Here is a 1330-nt window from a genome sequence, read left to right on the forward strand (position 1 = left end):
ACCTTAAATGTAAATGGACTAAATGTTCCCACCAAAAGACACAGACCAGCTGAATGGATACAAAAGCAAGACCCATATATATGCTGTCTACAAGAGAACCATGTCAGACCTAGAGATACATACAGACTGAAAGTGAGGGGATGGAAAAAGTTGTTCCATGCAAATGGAAACCAAAAGAAAGCTGGAGTAGCAATTCTCATATCAGACAAAATAGACTTTAAAATAAAGACTATTAGAAGAGACAAAGAAGGATACTACATAACGATCAAGGGATTGATCCAAGAAGATATAACAATTGTAAATATTTATGCACCCAACATACGAGCACCTCAATACATAAAGCAAACACTAAGAGCCACAAAAGGGGAAATCGACAGTGACACATTCATAGGAGGGGACTTTACCACCCCACTTTCACCAACGGACAGATCATCCAAAATGAAAATAAATAAGGAAACACAAGCTTTAAATGATACATAAAACAAGACGGACTTAATTGATATTTATACGACATTCCATCCAAAAACAACAGAATACACATTTTTCTCAAGTGCTCATGGAACATTCTCCAGGATAGATTATATCTTGGGTCACAAATCAAGCCTTGGTAAATTTAAGAAAATTGAAATTGTATCAAGTATCTTTTCTGACAACAACTCTATGAGACTAGATATCAATTAGAGGAAAAGATCTGTAAAAAATAAAAACACATGGAGGCTAAACAATACACAACTTAATAACGAAGTGATCACTGAAAAAATCAAGAGGAAATCAAAAAATACCTAGAAACATATGACAATGGAGACACAATGAGCCAAAACCTATGGGATGCAGCAAGGGAAGTTCTAAGAGGGAAGTTTAAATCAATACAATCCAACCTTAAGAAACAGGAAACATCTCAAATAAACAACCTAACCTTACACCTAAAGCAATTAGAGAAAGAACAAAAAATCCCCAAAGTTAGCAGAAGGAAAGAAGTCATAAAGATCAGATCAGAAAAAAATGAAAAAGAAAGGAAGGAAACAATAGCAAAGATCAATAAAACTAAAAGCTGGTTCTTTGAGAAGATAAAAAAAAAAGACAAACCATTAGCCAGACTCATCAAGCAGAAAAGGGAGAAGACTCAAATCAATAGAATCAGAAATGAAAAAGGAGAAGTAACAACTGACACTGCAGAAATACAAAAGATCATGAGAGATTACTACAAGCAACTCTATGCCAATAAAATGGACAACCTGGAAGAAATGGACAAATTCTTAGAAAGGCACAACCTGCCAAGACTGAATCAGGAAGAAATAGAAAATATAAACAGACCAATCACAAGCACTGA

Source organism: Lipotes vexillifer, unplaced genomic scaffold (genome assembly GCF_000442215.2).
Source record: "Lipotes vexillifer unplaced genomic scaffold, Lipotes_vexillifer_v1.1 scaffold2091, whole genome shotgun sequence".
In the NCBI taxonomy this organism is placed as follows: domain Eukaryota; kingdom Metazoa; phylum Chordata; class Mammalia; order Artiodactyla; family Lipotidae; genus Lipotes; species Lipotes vexillifer.